We start from the raw sequence: 24,389 nt of genomic DNA on the forward strand, positions 1-24,389 counted from the left end.
CTAACGTCTTTCAGGGAAGAGAAGCTTCTACCCCTACCTGATCTGACCTACCTGTGACTCAGGCCCTGCACTATATGGTTGATTCTTAATGTCTTCTGAAGTGGCCCAGCAAGCTACCCAGTTGCAAACAATCACAATAAAGTTCAATATTATGAAAAAAAATAGACAGACCTATCGACAATGACTCAGGCATAATATCAGAATAAGACAAAAGCAATCTCAGCTCAGTCAATCCTGCAAAGCCATCTTTACTAATAGCTGGGGTCTCATGACCAGATTGGGAGAGCTATCCCACAGATTGGTCAAGCAACAATTTGACACAGTCAAATCATAGAATCATATCCACCAGTCAACGTCTCAGACTTCTCCTTCAAGATCTCTGAAAATGTTTTGTCTCACCTTAGGACAGACTCACCAGAAGTGGGTTGCAATGATATACATAGACTCTGGACCCCTGAAATCCCATGACTTCATGTCAAACAGGGTCATGGAAACTTCCTGCTGATCATCAACTGTCCCTTCCCCCCTTCAACTAATGTATAAGTATTCTTCCATGTTAAAAGTTGCTTGAATGAAGCTCTGAGGGAAAAAAGAGTACAGAATGTACTCTGGGTGGTGAAATCTTAATGTCCATGACCAACATTGGCTTGGTAGTACCACCATTAACCTAAGTTGCAGAGTTCTGAAGGACATAGCAGCAAGGCTAGGACTATGTCAGGTGCTGAGGGAAACAACATTAGGAAGTAACCTACTTTTTTTTATTCTTTCATGGGATGTGGGTGCCACTGGCAAGGCCAACATTTGTTGCCCGTCCCTAATTGCCCTTGATAAGTGAATAGCTTGCTCAGCCATTTCAGAGGGCAGTTAAGAGTCAACCGCCTTGCTGTGGGTCTGGAGTCACATATAGGCCAGACCAGTTAAGGACGGCAGATTTCCTTTCCTAAAGGACATTCGTGAACCAGAAGCGTTTTTATGACAATCGCTGATAGTTTCATCGCACCATTACGAGCTTTCAATTCCAGATTTTTATTAATTAATTGAATTTATTAATTGAAGTTAAATTCCACCAGCTGCTGTGGTGGGATTTTCACCTGTGTCCCTGGGCATGGGCCTCTGGATTACTTGTTAGGTAACATTATTAGGGGTCGCCCTTTTAGAACAGAGCTGATGAGAATTTGTTTTTCTCAGAGGGTTGTGCGACTTTGGAATTCTCTGCCTCAGAAGGTGGTGGAGGCAGGGTCGTTGAATATTTTCAAGCTGGAGGTAGATAGATTCTTGCTAGGCAAGGGAATCAAAGGTTATCGGGGGTATATGGGAGTGTGGAATTTGAGACAAAAACAAATCAGCCATGATCTTATTGAATGGCAGAGCAGGCTTGAGGGGCCAAATATTCGACTCCTGCTCCTAATTCGTATGTTCGTATGTACCACTACGCCACCATCTCCCCACTTGATTTAGTATACACACCCTCCCCTAAAATATATAGGATCAGCCAAGGCTCAGCTGGTAGCAATCTCACTTCTGAGTCACAAATCCCACTCCAGCACTTGAGCAAAAACACAAGGCACACTCCAGTGCAGTACTGAGGGAATGCTTCTACTATCGGAAGTGCTGTATTTCAGATGAGATGTTAAACTGAGGTCCCATCTGCCCTGTCAGGTAGATGTAAAAGATTCCATGGTCCTATTTCAAAGAAGAGCAGGTGAGCTCTTCACAGTGTTCTGACCAATATTTCTCCCTCAATCAGCATCAGAAAAACAGATTATCTGGCCATTATCAAATTGCTGTTTGTGGGAGATTGCAAATTGGCTGGTGTATTTCCTACATTATTGTTTAGGGGCGACCTTAAGAAGGGACCACCTTAAGAGCTTCAAGTGAAGATCACTGGAAGAAGTGATGTTGTGACGCACATGACCAGGTAGTTGCAGATGGAGCCCAACAGAACGAGACATGTGTAGGTGTGCTTGTGCTGTAACTGTTTGTATATATATATATGTTCCAATTAAGTTATATTAAAACTCATATTTTCTTTGGATATTACTTGTAGTCCTGTGAGTCTGACAATAGATCACACACCAAAAGAACAAGTAATATTACATGGTGGCAATGGTGAGATATATTGATTCTGAAGACCACCAAAAATTACATCATGGCAACATTTGATTTACTTTCTGAAGAACACACTAAGAGCAAACAAAGAACAGCAGGCTGCCTATCTGGAGTGGCTGAAGATCCAGCAGGAGATCCCACATCACTGCAGTGAGGTAGGCTACAGAGAGGACCCTGGAAGGTGTTGAAACTCTCTGAGTACAGCTGGCAGTCTTCCAGGATATTAGAGCTTTCACCTAATCTGGCTGTGGGTCAAAAAATTTGAAAAAACAGTAGCTGAAGCATTTACTGTTTCAGTTTTCCTTTTTTGGCTTTGTGGGTGGGGCCTAAGCTTAAAAGTGCAGGATGCACTTGACAGTGCCACTGGAGGTCCAGGCTGGTTGTGGCAACTGCCAGTACTGCAAGCTCCAGCCCTCTCGAAAAAAATCTTCTCAGTTAACAAAAGGCAGCTGACAGTTTTTTAAAAAACTAGCCTGTGTGAAGGCAGCTGTCGATCTGTTTTTAAAAAAAAGATGTAATCTCATTCTTAAAAGGGACAGGGCTGTAAAAACAAGTCTATCTTAAAGAGGAAATAGAAATATGTCTGCTGTGAAATAGAAAACCTGTGAAAATGCCTGCAGTTATAAAAAATTAGGATCATTAAGACAATGTCTTTCAGATATCCTGTTATTGTTTGGAAGGCGGCGGACATAGCAGCTGAATCTAAATTGTTTTGACAGCAAATGGAGTTGTTTTTCTGGATCAAAAAATGACTGAACCAGAGAAACAAGCTCCCAAAATTAAGATCGCACTGGGCAATGAGGGCCTGAAATGGATCAATATGTCAGGATTGCCAGCTGAGGATCAGAAAGACCCTAGCAAGATATAGGAATTCCTGGAGCAGCAACTCAAAGTGAAGGTAAATTTCCGCCTACATAGGCTTGAGCTGATGACCTACCAGCAAAGGCAAGATATGTCCATTAATCAGTTTGTTGCAAGGTGCTGAGACAAAGCTCAATATTGTCACTTCACAGATATCAAACTGTCAGAATGGGTTATAGAGCTAGTAATCACATCTACCCTATTAGAGGCCTTTCAAAAGGACCTGCTAAAAAAGAGAAAGGACACACCATAAATGCACTACCCAATTATGGAAGGAAATTTGAAGCCATCATGGCTGGGTGCCAACAGTTGCAAGCATTGGGGGCGGCTATGACAATTGGTATGGTAACCAAGGCTGAGAGGTCTGCAAAGCCTTGCGGCAAATGTGGCCTGACTCGCCCAGTTTGCAGTTGTGTGGCGTAACAGGACCAATGCAAAGCTTGTGGCATCCGAGGACATTGGGCAAGGCAGTGCAGAAGGCTGCGCTCAGATACTGCACACAGGAATGGTGGCAGATCACATGCAGAGAGAATATCTGTAAGACAGGATGGCAACATACAACAAAAGCCCAAGCAGGTACATCAGGTCAGCAGAGAGACAGATTGTCAGGAGGACAAGGATGAAGAGTGCATTCGTGCAAATAGTGAGCAAGCATTTCACATTATTAACTTGGATCAACATGTCAATGCTATTACGCAGTCTGAGGCATTCACCATGATCAGGATTATATGCCAACAGAAGAGTGGCAAGCACAAGCTCAGAGTAAAAATTGACACTGGAACAAGTGCAAATATTCTGCCCATCTGCATACTGAAGGACATGTATTTAAAGAAATGGGAATCTATGGTGCAACTCACCATGGCTAGGCTGACTGCCTACAATGGTTCTCCAATCAAATGCATTGGAAAGATAACTTTACAGTGCAGCTATGGGAGCTCCAAATGTCCTCACACAAATGTTTGATATTGTAGACACAACTGTCGCAGGACTTACAGTCTGCAGAGATTTACAAATTGTCACAATGCATGAGGTCAGCACCACACCGAAAGATATGGAAGGTTGCAACACAGACTGCATTGAGTCGGTTAGAGACCTGAAACTACCTTCCTCAGACAAGTTTGATGCAATTGGTGATTTCAAGGATGATGTCATATTGCATGTGAGGGAGGATGCAGTCCTTACTATCGACCCATCAAGGAAGTGCAGTGTGTACATTCAAGAGAAGCTTAAAGTGGAGCTCATTGAGATGGAGCACAACGGAGTCATCTGCCGAGTGCACCAGCATTCTGATTGGTGCAGCTCTATTACCTGCCTGCTGAAGAAAGATGGCAATCTCAGTGTTTGCTTGCACCTGAGACAGTTGAATTTAGCCTTGAATAGATGCCAGCCTAAAATTCTAACCTTGGAGGAGCTGAATCCTAAGTTTACTTGTGCTAAGTATTTTTCAAAGATTAATGTGAAGCATGGCTACTGGTCTGTCCATTTAGCCAAGAAGTCCCAGCTACTCACAACTTATAGAATGCTTGGTAGTTTGATGAGTTGGTTAAATTTGGTGAAGTTGACAGGGAGTGGAGGTGCACATGGAAAAGGCCTTGGTAGTGACTTCAAAGGTTCTGGTCAGACCACTTGCTCCCAGTCATGGGTGTTAGAGTTGCAACCCTCCTTGGTCTACAATGTGAGAGGGAGAAGGAGAAGAGTCAGCAAAGAAGAGGACAAACTGCTTGCAGAGGGAGGAGGAGCTCTCAGCAGGAGGCCTTGTCCACCCATGTTCTCCGGAAGAATTTCTCCCTCCAACGAAGCTAGAAGCAATGTGTGTGTCATCTGCATTTTACAAAGGATGTGCTCACAGATCTCTGCTGTCTTTTGCAACCAGACCTGCAACCTCAGAGCAGAGTAAGGACGGTACTGCCAGTGGATGTGAAGATGACTGTGGCCCTGAATTTATTGGTGTTGGAATCCTTCCAGGCTGGAGCAAGCAACATTTGTACCTCTCCCAATTTGCCAGTGCTACCTCAGAGAGGAGACAGGTGCTCTTTATTCTAGGAGAGGGTAAACGTCCTGCCTATCACACACATGAGTAATGCGATGTATGAATTTCAATGCCAGTGTGATGCTAGATATATAGGCTGTACATCCCAAAGACTGGCAGATCACATCGAACGACATGTCCCTTCCACTGTTCGCAATGGGCAAGGTACAGGCCGTACCCAACCAGCCCATGCTTGCAAAACACAAAACACATTAGATGTGATTCCATGATTGGACAACATTTGCTAAATAATCCACAGTGTACTAAGAATTACACTGACAATCAATTTAAGATTGTCAGTCGGACTCGCAGTGTGGTGCATTTGCGCATATTGGAAGCTACATATATTAATACACAAGGCCCTGTTCTTTACAGACAGAAAGAACATGCACACACATTGCACCTGTTTCAGCTAAACAAAATAAGTGACAGCCATTCGTTGGTTCATTCCTAAGGGCAATGCTTGACCAATCAAAGTCAAGCTGCCTGGCTTAAATTTCAAACAAAGTTTAGCAGTTAAATGTCAGTCACCATAAACTGGTGCATTCTCCATGGCAATGCCTCTACCAATCAGTGTCCAATTGCCAACCAATCAGCACTCTCTTCTCATACAGTATAAAGTTGTTGCTTTCCCTTACATTGGTATTCTTGTGAATGTCCTGATGGGTGCAAGATGAAAAGCTTCGACAACATGTCTCCATTTTTAGCAACATTCAAGAGGGTAGTTCATTGTCTTCGCTCTGAACAAGGAGAAACAAATGGAGCATGCATGTGACTTTGCCAGGATAGTAGGTTTTCCCATGGTGCAGGGTGCTATCAACTGCACACATGTGGCTTTGTTGGTGCCACATCTAAATGCTGAGATGTGCCACAATCACAAAGGTTACTACTTGCTGAATGTGCAGTTGGTGTGCGACCACCTTTAGCACATCATGCTGGTGAAAACCCCCTATCCTGGCGGCAGTAATGACTCTTTGATTCTGCAAAGTCCCCTGTTCCCTCAGTGTTTCAGCCACCACGTCAAACCAGTGGCTGCTGGACGACAAGGACTGTCCGCTCTACACTGGCTCATGATTTTGCTCCATAAACCAACCACATGTGGCCAACATGCATTCATTGAGAACCATGCTTCCGCTTGAAACATCATAGGGCAGACCATTGGGATGCTGAAGAAATGGTTACACTGCCTGGACCTAGATAAGGCCTCCAGTACTCACTAGAGTGTGGATCCTGATTTGTGGTGGTCCTCTGAACCCCCCACAACCTGGCCACCATGAGTGCACGGCCTGTGCCATCAAGAATACTGTGAGAAACTCAGGAGGAGGATGAAGAGCAGGAGCAAGAGGAGGAACAAAAGGAGGGTGAGGAAGGGAGGAAGCAGTCAGCACATCCCTGTTCTGGCGAGTCTATCCATGATCACCTCATTCTATTATAGTACCCATGAACACAATCCCATGGAAACATGACCTCTTTCCTCCTGTTGACCTCCTGGAATGAGGCCTCCAGCACTGCAAACAAGAACCAGGGAGTCCTCTTTTTTTCCTGTTGTTCCATTTGGGGTGCTTCTCTTTCCCGCCAATTCCTGCAGCGACAGTCAGCATCAGCCTCCTTATAATTGGTGCAGAGATTAGAAGAGAAGTCAAAACAACAATTAGGAGGTATAAAGCAACTATGAAATTAATTTATCATGGAACATAAAACAAAATAATAAAATATTTTACAGGCCCATAAATAAATGAAGTAAAGTTGTGATGGGAATAGGGCTGCTTATTGATCGATAGGATAATATCAAAGGCAAAGATAGAGAAATGGCAGAAATATTAAATAATTGCTTTGCTTCAGTATTTACCAGGGAAGCAGGACAGACAGACATGACATCTGATGGTTCAATTAGAAATGAGATAACTGCATTTAAAATAAAAATAGGTGAAATATTAAATAAACTAATCAAATTTATTGAGGCTAAGTTCCCCTCATCAGGACTGATTACATCCACACATTTTAGAAGAATCTAGGGAAGAGATAGCAGAGGCAGTATTACATATTTTTAATAATTCACTAGAGAATGATGATCTGTCAGAGGGCTGGCAGATAGATAATGTTATACTTATATTTGGGAAGGGAGGTAGAACATGTCTAGGGAACTTTAGACCAGTCAGCTTAATATAGGTGGTAGGAAAAATAATAGAATCCCTCTAAGGGAGAAAATGGAAGAACAGCTAGAAATCACAAATATAATGAATAGTCAGCATGGATTTCAAAAGGGAACATCTTGCCTGATCAATCTCATGGAATTTTTTGAAGAGGTAACTGAGAGTGTAGATAAAGGTCATGCAGTAGATATAATTTATCTAGATTTTCAAAAAGCCTTCAATAAGGTACCACATAATATGCAGGGAGGATGAGCGAACTGACCACAGCACCGTGGGTCAGAGTGCCATTCAAGTGGGGGGAGAAAAGAGAAATGTAGTAGTAATCGGGGATAACATAGTTAGGAGAATAGATACTGTTCTCTGCAGCAAAGACAGGGAATCTGAAGGCTGTGTTGCCTACCTGGTGCCAAAGTTAAGGACATCTCTTCTGGGCTGGAGAGGAACTTGGAGTGGGAGAGGAAGGATCCAGTTGTCGTAGTCCACTCAGATAGATGAATTGCCGGCACAAATAGAAATAAATGAATATGACCTGATAGCTATGACAGAGACGTGGTTGCAGGGTGACCAAGACTGGAAACTCAATATTCAAGCATATGCGCTGTTCTGGAAAAATAGGCAAAAAGGGAAAAGAGGTGGGGTAGCTTTGTAAATGCAGTGGTGAGTAGTGATATAGGTGCAGTAGATCGTGAAGTGGAATCAGTTTGGGTGGAAATAAGGAATAGCAAGGGTGGGAGTCATCTATAGGCCCCCGAAGAGTTGCCTCACTGTAGGACAAAGTATAAATTGGGAAATAATGGAGGCATGTAAAAAGGGTGCTACAATTGTCATGTGTGATTTTATTCTGTGTATTGACTGGAATAAAATCAGATTGGCAGAGGTAATATGGAAGAATTTGTAGAGTGCATCAGGGATTGTTACTTAGAGCAATACATTGCAGAACCAACCAGGGAACAGGCTATTTTAGATCTAGTAATGTGTAATGAGGTAGGATTAATAAGAGGCATTGGAATTAAGGATCCTCTGGAGGATAACGATCACAACATGATAGAATTTCAAATTCATTTTGAGGGCGAGTAACTCAGGTCTTAACCAGTGTCCTCAACTTAAACAAGGGTAATTACGGAGATATGAAGAAAAAGTTGTCTAAAGCAGGCTGGGAAAATAGACTAAGGGGAAGGTCAGTGGATGAGCAATGGCAAACATTTAAGCATATATTTCATAACGCTCAGCAAAAAAGTTATCCTGGTCAAAAAGAATGACTCGATGAGAAGAATGAACCACCCATGGTTAACAAAGGCGATCAAGGAGAGTATCCAATCAAAAACTAAGGCTTTCAAAGCAGTGAAAACTAGTGGTAGGCCAGAGGATGGGGATTTTTTTAGGAACCAGCAGCGGTTGACTATAAAGCTAATAAAGAGGGATAAAATTGATTATGAAAGCAAATTGGCAAGAAATATAAAAACAAACAGCAAGAGCTTCTAAGGGTACATAAAAAGAGTAGCTAAAGTGAGCGTGGGACCCTTAAAGGATGCGACTGGAGAATTGATAACAGGGAACAGGGAAATGGCAGATAATTTAAACCAATATTTTGCATCGCTCTACATGGAGGAGGGCACTATAAACATCCCACAGATATCAGATAGGCAAGGAGCTAGTGGGAGGAAAGATCTTATAAACAGTCTCTATCACGAGGGACAAAGTATTTGACAAACTAATGGGACTAAAGGCAGACAAGTCGCCAGGACCTGATGGCCTGCATGCAAGGGTTTTAAAGGAAGTGGCTGCAGAAATTGTGAAGGCATTGGTCGAAATATTCCAGAACTCACTGGATTCTGGGAGGGTCCCAGCGGATTGGAAAACTGCAAATGTGATGCCCCTGTTCCAGAAGGGAGGGAGACAAAAAGCTGGAAACTATAGGCCAGTCAACCTAACATCGATCGTTGGGAAAATGCTAGAGTCCATTATTAAAGAAGAAATAGCAGGACATTTAGAAAAGCTTAACGTAATCAAACAGAGTCAACATGGTTTTGTGAAAGGGAAATCATGTTTGACAAATTTGCTAGAGTTCTTTGAGGATATAACAAGCAGAGTTGATAAAGGGGAACCAGTAGATGTAGTGTATTTGGATTTCCAGAAGACATTCGATAAGGTGCCACATAAAAGATTATTGCACAAGATAGGAGCTCACGGTATTGGGGGTAATGTATTAGCATGGATTGAGGATTGGTTAACTCACAGAAGACAGAGAGTCGGGATTAATGGGTCTTTTTCAGGTTGGAAAGACGTAACTCGTGGAGTGCCACAAGGATCAGTCCTAGGGCCTCAACTATTTACTATCTGTATTAATGACTTGGAGGAGGGGGCAGAGTGTAATATATCAAAATTTGCTGATGATACCAAAATAGGTGGGAGGGCGTGTTGTGATGATGACATAAGGAATCTGCAAGGGGATATAGATAGGTTGAGTGAGTGGGCAAAAACTTGGCAGATGGAGTTTAATGTAGGAAAGTGTGAGGTCATGCACTTTGGTAGGAAGAATCAAAAGGCAGACTATTATTTAAATGGAGAGAGACTCCAGAAAAGTGCAGCACAGAGTGATCTGGGTGTTCTTGTGCATGAAACACAAAAAGCTAGCATGCAGGTGCAGCAAGTAATTAAGAAGGCCAAATGGAATTTTGGCCTTTATTGCTAGGTGGTTGGAGTTTAAAAATAGAGAAGTCTTGTTACAACTGTACAGGGTGTTGGTGAGGCCGCACCTGGAGGACTGTGTACAGTTTTGGTCCCCGTATTTAAGAAAGGATATACTGGCATTGGAGGCAGTTCAAAAGAGATTCACTAGGCTGATTCCTGGAATGAAGGGGTTGACTTATCAAGAACGGCTAAACAGGTTAGGCCTTTATTCATTAGAGTTTAGAAGAATGAGGGGTGATCTTATTAAAACATACATGATTCTGAGGGGGCTTGCCAGGGTAGATGTTGAGAAGATTTTCCCACTAGTGGGGGAATTTCGAACTAGGGGACATAGTTACTGAGAGTTGTGGAGGCTAGATCACTGAAAGTATTTAAAGAGGAGGTAGATTGATGTTTGAAATATCAGGGAGTTGAGGGCTATGTGGAGCTGGCATGAAAGAGGAGTTGAGGTCTGGGGCAGATCAGCCATGATCTTATTGAATGGCGGGCAGGCTTGAAGGGCCGAATGGTCTACTCCTGCCCCTATTTCTTCTGTTCTTATGTTATGTTCTAATGAATAGGGTCAGGGGACAAGTAGCAGAATAGCAGAATAGATAGCTAGCTGACAGAACCACACAATGAATCTATGGCCAGAATTTTACGGTGGGCAGGGGGGACCCGTTCACCGACCAGAAAGTCGGTCCCAAGCCCGCTTCTGCTGGGCCTGCGGATCCAGACTGGATTTTACTCTCACCAGACCCTTAATTGGCCTTGGGCGGGACTTCCACCTCATGGAGGCAGGAAGTCCCGCTTGATGAAGCTGCCGGCCAATCAGCGGGCTGGCAGCTGTCAGGCCCAGCAGCACCACCAGGAGCAGTGGCCAAAGCGGGGACTATACCCAGCTGTAGGAGGAAGATGATGGATGGTCCAGAAAAAAGGTAAGTTTTTAGGGCCTCGCCGGGGACAATCAGGCAGGTCCCGGCAAGGCATGGAGGGGAGTCAGTTAGGGGGGCAGGGAGTGTGTTGTATGTTGGGTGTGGTTGGGGCTTCAGGGGCAGCCCTCCATGGGGCACAGGCTGCCCAATCAGGAGAGCACCCGCCCCCCAGCTCCCCAAAAGGCTGCCTAGTTTTATCAGGTGGGTTTTCTGAGGACTCAGCCGCCCGCCAGCCAAATGTAAAATAACCCTGGCGGTGGGTGGAGGCCCTTAAGTGGCTGTTAATGGCCACTTAAGGGCCTTGATTGGCCTGGGGCAGGCAGGCCATTTCTCACTGCTGCCGCCCCACGTACATTGGCAGCAGAGACGGGAGCAGGTAGGGAAGGGCCTACCCAGCCTCCCACTCCATTTTACGCCCCTCCCTACTGTCGCCATCAGCCTGCTCTTTTGGTAGGCATAAAATTCTGGCCAGAGGCAAAGACAAAGTAAACAAAGACACTGTATAAATAAAGACATTCACAAATTGATGAAGGTACATGTGATAATGAGACTCAAAATGATGGTACAAATGAATAAGCCTATACGATGTTGAAGTTGTATGTTGATGTTAGTTTTAATAAAGGGGCAATAGTAACTTCAATAGAGATAGAGGGTAAGGTTATTACAATGGAGGTTGATATGGGGTCCAGTGTAACAGTGGTACCTTTGGTCTTCTATGAAGCCAACTTGCTCATTTTCCTATGTGAGAGGCAGATAAATCATTTGTTAGCTTCACAGGGGCAAATATCAAGCCCACTGGAAAGGTGAAGGTGAAGGTTAGATATGTGGGAGATTGAACGGGGAAGTGGGATTGACTGGATTGCTCCATGGGGAGCCGGGATGGACTTTATGAGCCGAATGGTCTCCTTCTATGCTGTAAATGACTCTATGACTCTATGACTTCAAGACAGAAAGCAGAGTAGGATTAAAAGGTAGTTATTCTGAGTGGCAGAAGGTGGAAATTGGTTGTCCACAAGGATCAGTGCTGGGACCACTATTGTTCATAATTTATATTAATGAGTTAGACTTTGGAATCAAAAACACAATTTCTAAATGTGCACCAAATTGGGGGAATAGTCAATACTGAGGAGGATTGCAACAAATTACAAGAAGGTATTAATAGACTTGCGAAGTGGGCATATAATTGAGAAATTAATTTCAACATAGATAAAAGTGAGGTATGACATTTTAGCAAGAGAAATAAGGAAGTTGCAAATTACATAGAAAATAAGAATCTAAATGGGGTAGGGGAGCCAAAGGGATCTAGGAGTACAAATACACAAATCACTAAAAGTAGTGACATAAGCGACATTCTAATGTCCTTTAGGGAAGGAAATCTGCTGTCCTTACCTGGTCTGGCCTACATGTGACTCCAGACCCACAGCAATGTGGTTAACTCTTATATGCCCTCTGAAATGGCCTAGCAAGCCACTCAGTTGTACCTGACATTGATGAGGTCAATTAAAGGGAATGAAACCGGACGGACTACCCGGCATCGACCTAGGCACTGGAAACAACAACGGCAAACCCAGCCCTGTCGACCCTGCAAAGTCCTCCTTACTAATATCTCGGGGCTTGTGCCAAACTTGGGAGAGCTGTCCCACAGACTAGTCAAGCAACAGCCTGACATAGTCATACTCACGGAATCATACGTGACAGACAATGTCCCAGATACTGCCATCACCATCCCCGGGTATGTCATGTCCCACGGGCAGGACAGACCCACCAGAGGTGGTGGCACAGTGGTATACAGTAGGGAGGGAGTTGCCCTGGGAGTCCTCAACATTGACTCTGGACCCCATGAAGTCTCATGGCATCAGGTCAAACATGGGCAAGGTAACCTCCTACTGATTACCACCTACCGCCCTCCCTCAGCTGATGACTCAGTGCTCCTCCATGTTGAACACCACTTGGAGGAAGCACTGAGGGTGGTAAGGGCACAAAATGTACTCTGGGTGGGGGACTTCAATGCCCATCACCAAGAGTGGCTCGGTAGCACCACTACTGATCGAGCTGGCCGAGTCCTAAAGGACATAGTTGCTAGACTGGGTATGCGGCAGGTGGTGAGGGAACCAACACGAGGTAAAAACATACTTGACCTCATCCTCACCAATCTGCCTGCCGCAGATGCTTCTGTCCATGACTGTATTGGTAGGGGTGACCACCACACAGTCCTTGTGGAGACCAAGTCCCGCCTTCACTTTGAGGTTACCCTCCATCGTGTTGTGTGGCACTACCACCGTGCTAAATGGGATAGCTTTCGAACAGATCTAGCAATGCAAACCTGGTCATCCATGAGGCGCTCTGGGCCATCAGCAGCAGCAAAATTGTATTCATCCACAATCTGTAAGCTCATGGCCTGGCATATCCCCCACTCTACCAGTACCATCAAGCCAGGAGACCAACCCTGGTTCAATGAAGAGTGCAGGAGGGCATGCCAGGAGCAGCACCAGGCATACCTCAAAATGAGGTGTCAACCTGGTGAAGCTACAACACAGGACTATCTGCGTGCCAAACTGCGTAAGCAGCATACGATAGACAGAGCTAAGCAATCCCATAACCAACGGATCAGATCTAAGCTCTGCAGTCCTGCCACATCCAGCCGTGAATGGTGGTGGACAATTGAACAACTAACTGGAGGAGGAGGCTCCAAAAATATCTCCATCCTCAATGATGGGGGAGCCCAGCACATCAGTGTGAAAGATAAGGTTGAAGCATTTGCAACAATCTTCAGCCAGAAGTGCCAAGTTGATGATCCATCTCGGCCTCCTCCTGAAGTCCCCAGCATCACAGATGCCAGACTTCAGCCAATTCGATTCACTCCGCGTGATATCAAGAAACGACTGAAGGCACTGGATACTGCAAAAGCTATGGGCCCTGACAATATTCCAACAATAGTACTGAAGACCTGTGCTCCAGAACTTGCCACGACCCTAGCCAAGCTGTTCCAGTACAGCTACAACACTGGCATCTACCCTGCAATGTGGAAAATTGCCCAGGTATGTCCTGTACACAAAAAGCAGGGCAAGTCCAACCCGGCCAATTACCGCCCCATCGGCTTACTCTCAATCATCAATAAAGTGATGGAAGGTGTCACCAACAGTGCCATCAAGCGGCACTTGCTTAGCAATAACCTGCTCAGTGACGCTCAGTTTGGGTTCTGCCAGGGCCACTCAGCTCCTGACCTCATTACAGCCTTGGTTCAAACATGGACAAAAGAGCTGATCTCAAGAGGTGAGGTGAGAGTGACTGCCCTTGACATCAAGGCAGCATTTGACCGAGTATGGCATCAAGGAGCCCTAGCAAAACTGAGGACAATGGAAATCAAGGGGAAAACCCTCTGTTTGCTGGAGTCATACCTAGCGCAAAGGAAGATGGTTGTGGTTGTTGGAGGTCAATCATCTGAGCTCCAGGACATCACTGCAGGAGTTCCTCAGGTTAGTGTCCTAGGCCCAACCATCTTCAGCTGCTTCATCAATCACCTTCCTTCAATCATAAGGTTGGAAGTGGGGATGTTTACGGATGATTGCACAATGTTCAGCACCATTCGTGACTCCTCAGATACTGAAGCAATCCGTGTCGAAATGCAGCAAGACCTGGACAATAGCCAGGCTTGGGCTGATAAGTGGCAAGTAACATTCGCGCCACACACGTGCCAGGCAATGACCATCTCAAGCAAGAGAGAACCAAACCATCTCCCCTTGACATTCAACAGCATTACCATCGCTGAATCCCCCACTATCAACATCCTAGGGGCCACCATTGACCAGAAACTGAACAGGAATAGCCATCTAAATACCGTGGCTACAAGAGCAGGTCAGGGGCTAGGAATCCTGAGACAAGTAACTCACCTCCTGACTCACCAAAGCCTGTCTACCATCTACAAGGCACAAGTCAGGAGTGTGTGGAATACTCTCCATTTGCCTGGATGGGTGCAGCTCCAACAGCACTCAAGAAGCTCGACACCATCCAGGACAAAGCAGCCCGCTTGAATGGCACCCCACCTACAAACATTCACTCCCTCCACCACCGACGCATAGTGGCAGCATTGACAAGATGCACTGCAGCAATGCACCAAGGCTCCTTAGACAGCACCTTCCAAACCCGTGACCTTGACCACCTCGAAGGACAAGGGCAGCAAATGCATGGGAACATCACCACCTGCAAGTTCCCCTCCAAGTCACACACCATCCTGACTTGGAACTATATCGCCGTTCCTTCACTGTTGCTGGGTCAAAATCCTGGAACTCCCTTCCTAACCGCACTGTGGGTATACCTTTTGGTTTGGAAGGTGCTTTGCTTCCAATTTCCACCCTTCTCTCACCTTTACATGGTCCATCTCTGACACTTCCCTTCCCTTCCTCGACTTCTCTGTCTCCATCTCTGGGGATAGGTTGTCTACCAATATCTATTATAAGCCCACTGACTCCCACAGCTACCTCGACTACACTTCTTCACACCCTACCTCCTGTAAGGACTCCATTCCATTCTCCCAGTTTCTCCGTCTCCGACGCATCTGCTCTGAAGATGCTACCTTCCATGACGGTGCTTCTGATATGGCCTCCTTTTTCCTCAACCGAGGATTTCCCCCCACTGTGGTTGACAGGGCCCTCAACCGTGTCCGACCCATTCCCCGCACCTCTACCCTCACCCCTTCCCCTCCCTCCCAGAACCGTGACAGGGTTCCCCTTGTCCTCACTTTTCATCCCACCAGCCTCCATATCCAAAGGATCATCCTCCGCCATTTTCGCCACCTCCAGCGTGATGCCACTACCAGTCGCATCTTCCCCTCCCTTCCCCTGTCAGCATTCCGAAGGGATCGTTCCCTCCGCGACACCCTGGTCCACTCCTCCATTACCCCCACCACCTCGTCCCCGTCCCAGGGCACCTTCCCTTGCAATCGCAGGAGGTGTAACACCTGCCCATTTACCTCCTCTCTCCTCACTATCCCAGGCCCCAAACACTCCTTTCAGGTGAAGCAGCGATTTACTTGTACTTCTTTCAATGTAGTATACTGTATTCGCTGCTCACAGTGTGGTCTCCTCTACATTGGGGAGACCAAGCGCAGACTGGGTGACCGCTTTGCGGAACATCTCCGCTCAGTCCGCAAGCAGGACCCTGAGCTTCCGGTTGCTTGCCATTTCAACACTCCCCCCTGCTCTCATGCTCACATCTCTGTCCTGGGATTGCTGCAGTGTTCCAGTGAACATCAACGCAAGCTCGAGGAACAGCATCTCATCTACCGATTAGGCACACTACAGCCTGCCGGACTGAACATTGAGTTCAATAATTTCAGAGCATGACAGCCCCCCACTTTACTTTCATTTTTAGTCATTTTTAGTTAATTTTTCTTCCTTTTTTTTGCATTCCTTTTTACATTTTTTGCATTTATTTCATTTCATGTTAGTTTGTTCAGTTTGCTTACCCACTGTTTTTTTCAGGTTGTTTTTCTTCAGGTTTGCACTTGCTGATGTTCTATATTCAGTATATTCACACCTAATCTGTACTAATGCTTTGTCTTTCAAAACACCATTAACATATTGTTTGCCTTTGCTCCGTGACCTTTTGGTCAGCTATGTGGCCTGGTCCAATCTGCACCTTCTCCTTTGTTATCTCTTGCCCAACCCCCACCTCACTTGTTTATAATCTGTGACTTTTCTAATATTTGTCAGTTCCGAAGAAGGGTCACTGACCCGAAACGTTAACTCTGCTTCTCTTTCCACAGATGCTGCCAGACCTGCTGAGTGAATCCAGCATTTCTTGTTTTTGTTCCAATTTTTATCCTGCTGTTTTGAGACCACTTGACTGGCTGTTTGATTCTTCTTCCCAGAACCTTCAACAGCTGCAGAACTTAAAAGGCAAAGCCCAACAGATTGTGGATCAATGACCTGAAACACTGTCCGGAAATTTATGCCCCCCAAATGAGTGGAGGGGTGGTGGGAGGGTGGGGTGTAAAATTGAGTGGGAGGTGGAGGTGGGTGCGTTCCCATCCCCCTTGCAATTAACTGCCACTTACGGGCCTCTACCCACCACTGCGGGTATTTTACCCTTGGCTGCTGGGCGGCTGAGACCTTAAAAACCCCGCCTGGTGAAACCAGGCGGCTTTCTTTCTGGCTTGGGGGGGGCCCTCCTGATTGGGCACCCTGTGCTCCAATACTCAGCAGGTCAGGCTACATCTGTGCAGGGAGGAACAGAGTTAACGGCCGGAATTTACTTTGAGCGGGGGCCCTGTCCGACGGGTGAAAAGTCAATTGTGAGCCCACCTCCGTCAGGCCTGGGAGCCAGACCGGGATTTTATGCTCCCCAGGCCCTTAATTGGTCTTGGGTGGGACTTCCTCCTCCTTGAGGCAGGAAGTCCCACCTAATGGAGCTGCCGGCCAATCAGGGGCCAGTGGCTTTTAGTCCCAAAAGGTCAGTTAACATATGTAGAGAGAGAAAAACAGAGTTAATGGGCCCAATTTTAACTGTGAAAATGTATTGGTTTTGAATTAGTTAAAATCTTGCCCAATATTTCAGATTGATGACTCTGCTTCTGAGTATTTCCAGCATTTTCTGTTTTTATTTCAGATTTCCAGTATCCACAGTATTTTGCTTTTGTAATGCTTTTGATGTTGAAATGCTTTTGCAGATTGTTGTTGCTTTTATTGAGAGTGGAGTAAGTGCTGCATTCCAACTAGTTTGTCAAACATGCCAGAAGTTACTCCATCTTGAGCGCAAGTGGAAATTATGGACCTCACAATTTGGTTCAGATGAAATTGGTCCATATCAGAAGGCCTGCATAATACACTCTCATAAACAGTGAATGATGATGATTATGATATGATTAAAAACAACCACAACTTGTATTTATATAGCACTCTTAACATAGTAAAACATCCCAAGGCACTTCACAGAAGTATCATTATATAAAATATGACATTGAGCCACATAAGGAGGTATTTGGGCAGATGATCAAGTGCTTGGCCAAAGAGAAAGGTCTAATGGAGGGTCTTAAAGGAGGAAAGAGAGGAAGTGAGGCAGCCACGTCTAGGGAGGAAATTGCATTGTTTAGGGCCTTGTCAGCTAAAGGTATGGCCACCAATTATGGAACGATTAAAATTAAGGACGCTCAAGAGTCCAGAATTGGAGGAGTGCAAATATCTTGGAGGGTTGTAGGAGTTACAGAGATCGGGAGGAATGAGGTCATGGAGTGATTTGAAAACAAAGATGAGAATTTTAAAATTGAGGCATTGCTTAAACGGGAGTCAAAGTAGATGGCTAGCACAGAGTTAATGGGTGAACAGGACTTGGTGCGAGTTAGGACATGGGTAACAGAGTTTTGGATTACTTCAAGTTTACGAAGGGAGCCCAGCAGGAGTGTGTTGGAATGGAATATGATGAAAATAAAGCATTGATGAGTAGAACATCTCCGCAACAAAATTCTGTACATTGTAATTTGTTCTCAGGCTTAGCCACAATTTCTGTACATGATTAATGTGTTTATTTCTGATTTTATTTTGCATATATCAGCTGGTGATATATTTGTAGTATCAACATTCTGTAACATAGTGATGGCTCTTTGATGCTCCTTTCTGAATATGGAAGTTAAATACTTGTGGAAAGTGAATATTGTGTAAATGATATTGTGATGTATCTTTGTTGGTCAATGGAGGTGTGATAATTGGAATGTTTTTCATGAAGTGTTAAATAGCAGATTTTTATAACTTTTATAGAAGAAATCTTAATGTACCATTTTTTGGCCATAAAATATAACCCATTTCAATTAAAAAGTCTTTGATATGAACATGAACTTTAAGTATCTACGTTGGTCCATTGTGAGCATGAGTCCTGTCAACGTGTACCCTCAGAAGGAATCAGCTCCTGTGTGGAAAGACCGTCCGTCAGAACCACCAACTGCTGGTGCACACGTGAAGACACTGCCAGAGAGAAAAGATATGAATCATTACTGACAAGGTAATAATTTTGCAACTTAATATTATGAAGGTGAACATATTTTAGTCGTGGCTGAAGTCCAGTCAACTTGGCTGAGTGTTGTATGACATATGATATTTAATTCAGTCACCAGGTAGCTGGGATGTCCCCATCTCCCCATTTCTGATGGCCAGTGATGCTGAGATGTCACTGATATCTAGTACTTTCTCCTCTGCAGCTATCGCCTGTGAGATCTGTGTAGGCCCACCTCCAATTTTCTCCCTCTCCTTCGTGTTTTGTCCTCTCTTCGCCTGCACCGGACACCGTTACAGAATTTTGTGTAATGGTAATGCAATGTGTTCACTCGATAGATGCAGTGCATTGGTGAGGATAACTATCAGGGAGAGGCATCAAATTGCATAGGGATGAGGGCGATTGCCAATGCTGGCTGGGTAGATGGGAATGTGAGGAAGTGTGTAGAAAGAGAACAATGGGTGCGCTTGCATAGTCAGAACGTATAAGAAATGATGTGATAGACTAGGCTCGACAAGACAGAGTGAGGGGTTTGGGTGATATTGGCAGCAGAATGTAAGTGAATGAACAACTGTGCTTACGTTTCCTGACCTGGATAGATCATTAAAACGCTCTCTGCACTGAACCCAGGAGTGTGGCACAATATTCATTCTGTTAACTTCCAGCCATGCCTTCTGTGTGGCAGCAGCAGGCTTTTCCTCCCACTGCTGGGGAAAAGCATCTCTATCTGACTCCTCATTCTTCACCCCAACAGCACATTAAGAAAGGTGCGCTTTTGAGCAGCCCGAGTCCATGATAAGACTTCTTCATCTCTTCGTTGAAATTCCCAATCCCTTCAAAATACGATATTGGATTGGCTCTTTAAGTACTCGAATTGAGATAGTGTCATGTGGGTCAGCACTACAACTGCTGCCATGCATTTGCTGCCAAACCTGGAAGTAAAACGATAATGAGGTGGTTGAATTAAAATGCCACACACAGACAGAAATTTCTTCTAGATTTCCCATGCAATATTGGACACCCAGCTTCCAACATACCCCAAAATTAATATTGAGGCTATTGAATCCACTTGCAGACTCCAGAAAAACTCTATTTTGCTTTAAGTAGAAACACAATCACTTGGGGCAGTGAGATAATGCTGAAACAACACTTGGGCTGCTCAGTGTATTGCTTCCTTCTAATATGTTTCTATTCCTTTGTATAAATAATTTTCCTGCAAACAAGCACACCAGAAATATTGGAAAATGTATAGTTTGACAATGTGATAAAGGAATTCAAAGGAAGCACAAACCTCTGAGCCTTTTATTTTGGTATACACGTTGGAGGCACGTTATACAGCAGCTGTTTGCCTTTCATAGAATAGAATCATAGAATGGTTACAGCACAGAAGGAGGCTATTCAACCCGTCGAGTCTATACTGGCTCCCTGCAGGAGCAATGCAGCTAGTCCCACTCCCACGGCCTTTTCCTGTAACCCTGCATTTTTTTAAATCTTCAGATGCTTATCCAATTCCCTTTTGAAAGCCAGAATTGAATCTTCCTCCACCACCCTCTCAGGCAATGCCTTCCAGATCCTAACCACTCACTGTGTAAAAAAGTTTTTCCTCATGGTGCCATTGGTTCTTTTGCCATTCATCTTAAATCATTGTCCTCTGTTTTTCTCTCTATCTACTCTATCTAATCTTCCCACAACCTTCTCATCTCTATGGAGAACAAACCCAGCTTCTCCAATCTATCCTCATAACTGAAGTCCATCATCCCTGGAATCATTCTTGTCAATCTTTTCTGCACCCTCTATAAAGCCTTTGCATCTTTCCTGAAGTACAGTGCCCAGAATTGGACACAATACTCCAGTTGAGGCCAAAGCAGTGTTTTATAAAAGGTCATCAAAACTTGCTGTTGTATGCTATGCCTCTATTTATAAAGCCTAGGATCCAGTCTGCCTTTTTGAACACTTTCTCAACCTGCCCTACTACCTTCAATGATTTGTGCATGTATACCCCCAGGACTCTGTTCCTGCACCCTCTTTAGAATTGTACCATTTAGTTTATATTGCCTCTCCTTGTTCTTTCTACCCGGCAGCTCTAACACATTCAAGAAACTTGATGCCCTCCAGCACCTTGCTGCCCACTTGATCAGCACCCCATCCACCATCCTAAACATTCATTCCCTCCACCACTTGCACACAGTGACAGCAGTGTGTTCCATCTACAAGAGGCACTGCAGCAACTTGCCATGCCTGCTTTGACAGCAGCTTCCAAACCTGCGACCTCTACCACCTAGAAGGACACAGGGAGCAGACACGTGGGAACACCACTACCTGCCTGTTCCCTGCATCATTATGACTTGGAACTATATCGCCATTCCTCCTCTGTCATTGGGTCAAAAACCTGGAACTCCTGTACCTACACCATATGGACTGCAGTGGTTCAAAAAGGGGGCTCACCACCACCTTCTCAATGGCAATTAGGGATGGGCAACTGGTGCTGGCCTTGCCAGTGACACCCACATCCCATGAATAATTAAAAAAAACCTTTTAGTTGATAGTAGACTGCACCTGAAACCTAGGGTTTAGGAACTAAAAGTATGATAGTTAGGAACATTGCCATGTGCTTGTTTCATGAATAAGTTATTGAAAGGATAAAAAGTAAGATATGTATGTAGCTGTTTGTATGCACTCCTTTGGAATTGCAAAAGGAAGGAGGGCTCCTGAAAGTGGTTGTTGCATTATTAAATGCTGTGTTTCTGCACATGCCATTGAAAGATGTGACGACTTGTATTTACATTATTGATTTTTGAAACAGAAGACATGCATGTGTCAGTTGGTCCAACATACTGTCTGAGGGACCAACTCCCCTAGGAACTGGAATAGGGATGGGCAATAGTTCCTTCACTTTTATAAGCTGCCCTCAAATTGTAGTGTCCTGGCTCATGCATGAAGAAATGTCACTGAGCTGAGGATCTTGAAGGCTGCCCACAAGAAACCATTTCTCCAGAACCAGTCATTGCATTTAGGACAGGAATGAAAGGAAAAAATTGGAGAGGAAGCCAGAGGGGGCATAAAAATCTCTGGTACTTAAGTTCTTTCATCTCCTGCTCATGAGCATCTAACTTTCCCATAAAATAATTCCTGGTTGGCATCCTTCTTTTCTGGTCTCCATTTACATGTGTATTATGAACTAGGTGTTCTGCACTAACTTCATGATTTCAACTTGCTATATCAAGTGATAAATTCATTGTATTCACCACACCTGAATGTTAAATCATGCACACATTCACAAAAAGAGAACTTCTTACTATTATGCATGGAGTCATGCCCATTTTCTTCTCTCTAGCCTGTGCAAGGCAGTCTTTTCCAATAACTTGTATATGATACTGCTGCCTATCTGTGTATTTTATTAGGATTTTGAACTATCACAAATATTTTGTAGAGACACAAGAAGAACAAATGTAATATATTTTACTTTTTGAACAAAGTTTGGCAAAGGCTCAGATTGCTGAAAGACAGTTACATTCAGTCTCCAGAGAAGGCCAAACTTAGGAAGAAGGAAATGGGGAGTGACAGCATCACTTAATATAAGACAATAAAATCCTGAAGCCAGTAAATGGCTCTCACATAGTGCAAGTGTATGGAGATCAAGGAAGAGGCCAAACCTCAACAGTCAGAGATGTTGCCAGACCTGCTGAATATTTCCAGCATTTTCTGTTTCTTGTCTCATTTGTTGCTTTACTGAAGCTTGCCAGTTTAGTTCAGTTGATATATCAGCTTAGTTCAGTTGTTAGTATTCCCAGAAGTCAGAGTCAAAAGGTTGTGATTTCAAGGCCCCAGTCCAGGGCTTGAACATATAGAGCTGGATTTAATGGGCCCCCTGAGGCGAGGCCGGAGGCGGGGGGTGGGGGGAGGGGGACACAGAGAATTGCGACGGGTAGGTGGGGAGGAGCAGAGGGCCCATCGCCTCCCTGTCACCAAGCAATCTTACTGGGGATGGGGTAAGCCGTCGACGGCCTTCCCATACAGAGGCCAATTCAGGCCCCTGAGTGGCCTATTAATGGCCAATTAAGAGCCTCTCCCCACCATCGCTGGGATCTTATCAGCCACGTGGGGGTGCCTCCACCATGCGGGCAGAGCGCCTTGTAAAATAAACATAGGAGCAGGAGTAGGCCATTCAGCCCATTGAGCCTGCTCCACCATTCAATATGATCATGGTTGTTCATCCACTTCAATGCCTTTTTCCTCAAACTATCCCCATATCCCTTTATGTCATTGGTATTTTGAAATCTGTCAATCTCTACTTTAAACATACTCAATGACTGAGATTTTACAGCCCTCTGGGGTAGAGAATTCCAAAGATTCACAACCCTCTGGGTAAAGAAATTTCTCCTCATCTCTGTCCTAAGTGGCTTCCTCCTTATTTTGAAATCGTGTCCCCTGGTTCTAGACTCCCCAACCAGGGGAAACATCTTAACTGCATCTACCCTGTCTATCCCTTTAAGTTTTTTGTAGGTTTCAATGAGATCACCTCTCATTCTTCGAAACTCTAGAGAATACAGGCCCAGTTTCCCCAATCTCTCTTCATAGGACAGTCCCGCCATCCCGGGAACAAGTCTGGTGAACCTTCCTTGCACTCCCTCTATGACAATAATATCCTTCCTAAGGTAAGGGGACCAAAATGGCACACAGTACTCCAGGTGTGGCCTAACTAAGGTTCCATACAATTGAAGCAAAACTTCACTACTCCTGTACTCAAATCCTCTTGCAATAAAGGCTAACATACCATTAGCCTTCCTAATTGCTTGCTGTACCAGCATGTTAGCTTTCAGTGACTTATTGACAAGGACACCCAGGTCCCTTTGTACATCTACACTTTCTAATCTCTTACCATTTAAGAAATACTCTGCACATCTATTCCTCCTACCAAAGTGGATAACCTCACATTTTCCACATTATATTCCATCTGCCATGTTCTTGCCCACTCACTAAGTTTGTCCAAATCCTCTTGAAGCCACTTTGCATTTTCCTCACAACACACATTCCCACCTAGTTTTGTGCCATCCGCGAACTTGGAAATATTACATTTGGTCCCCACATCCAAATCATTGATATATATTGTGAACAGCTGGGGCACAAGTACTGATCCCTGCGGTACCCCACTAGTCACAGCCCGCCAATGACCTGTTTATTCCTACTCTCTGTTTTCTGCCTGTTAACCAATCCTGAATCCATGCCGGTATATTACCTCCTATCCCATGTGCTTTAATTTTGCTAACCAACCTCCTGTGGGGGACTTTATCAAAAGGCTTCTGAAAATCCAAGAATACTACATCCACCGACTCCCCTTTATCAATTCTGTTAGTAACATCCTCAAAACATTCCAACATGTTCATCAAATATGATTTCCCATTCATAAATCCATGTTGACTATGCTCAATCAGATCATTATTATCCAACTGTCCATTTATCACATCCTTCAGAATAGATTCTAACATTTTCCCCACTACTGATATAAGGCTAATAGGTCTGTCATTCCCTGTTTTCTCTCTCACTCCCTTCTCAAATAGTGGGGTGACATTTGCGACCTTCCAATCTGCAGGAACCATTCCAGAATCTATAGAATTTTGGAAGATGATCACCAATGCATCCACTATCTCC

The sequence above is a fragment of the Heterodontus francisci genome, chromosome 14 (assembly GCF_036365525.1).
Source record: "Heterodontus francisci isolate sHetFra1 chromosome 14, sHetFra1.hap1, whole genome shotgun sequence".
NCBI lineage: Eukaryota > Metazoa > Chordata > Chondrichthyes > Heterodontiformes > Heterodontidae > Heterodontus > Heterodontus francisci.